The sequence below is a fragment of the Meriones unguiculatus genome, chromosome 6, assembly GCF_030254825.1.
Source record: "Meriones unguiculatus strain TT.TT164.6M chromosome 6, Bangor_MerUng_6.1, whole genome shotgun sequence".
In the NCBI taxonomy this organism is placed as follows: Eukaryota; Metazoa; Chordata; class Mammalia; order Rodentia; family Muridae; genus Meriones; species Meriones unguiculatus.
The window spans coordinates 94,744,017-94,745,077 of record NC_083354.1 but is presented as its reverse complement, the minus strand read 5'-3'; the positions used below and the strand labels follow the sequence as shown (position 1 = coordinate 94,745,077).

The following is a 1,061-nucleotide window of genomic DNA, read 5'->3' as shown; positions in this document are numbered from 1 at the left end:
GATCACTTATGGAGAGGTATTTTGATTGTTAGGAGGAGCCATGCTTCTTTGAATGTTTTCTGTATTTCTGCATGCCTATGTATCTAATAGGAGAGTTCTTGCTTTCATTTTAGCATACAGTTTTTAAACAAAATTATCTTTCAGTCAGATGTGGTGTAGGAGGTTAGTTGTGTAGGATCTAGGTCTCTGGTTATAGGAAAGCATAAAAGAGTCTCCTTGCTGTAGAGTCTTGGGCTAGGATTGATGTTCGCATAGTCAATGCATGTCTCAGTAGCTTGTATTTCATCAGTTCATGAATGAAGTAGAACAACTCTGCAGTGCATGTAGGCTTTCAAACTTGCATGTATTCAGGTTCCATGGACTGAATCTTGATGTCCCTGTATCTCATTGTAGCAGCTACTGCAGTCTCGGTCGTATGGAATATGAAAAGAAGTATCTTCCTCTTTTACCGAGACCTGCCAACCTGGGCCACGTTCGCACCAAGACTGTGAAGAAGGCAGCCCCGTCATCATTGAAAAGTACTACACACACCTGGGTAATGACTTCCACACCAACAAGCGTGTGTGTGAAATCGCCATTATCCTCAGCAAGAAAGTCAGCAACAAGATAGCTGGGTATGTCATGCAACTGATGAAGCGGATACAGAGAGGTATCTCTGATAAGTTGCAGGAAGAAGAGAGAGAGGTCTCAGCCCTAGATCAGGATATTGAGGTAGATCCTGACACCAAGGCAATGCTGAAGCTTCTGCAAGTCATTCAGCCTACAGTTGGGATGAATTTCAAAACACTCTGTTGAGCCATTTAAATCTGTTCTGTCATATTTTCAATAAACCTGCAAACAAGAAAAAAAAATTTCCCCAGTCCCTACGGGGTAAGTACAAATGACCAAATATCTTATGATGTCAACAGCAACAGCAGTGTTTCACAGGATGTGAAGAGTTTTTCTTTGCTCCTTAGGTCCTTCAGGATAAATGTAGGCAGGAGGTTTTTGGATCTGTAGAAGCAGCAGTTATAGTTCTTTGATCACAGAATCAGATGGACACTTCCCAGGTCCCAACAGCA

At 42.0% G+C, this 1,061-nt stretch overlaps 1 pseudogene; it reads left to right on the top strand.

Annotated features, from left to right (window-relative positions):
* The first annotated feature begins 415 nt into the window (after positions 1-415).
* Positions 416-795, top strand: LOC110539729 (small ribosomal subunit protein eS17-like; annotated as a pseudogene).
* Positions 796-1,061: the final 266 nt, after the last annotated feature.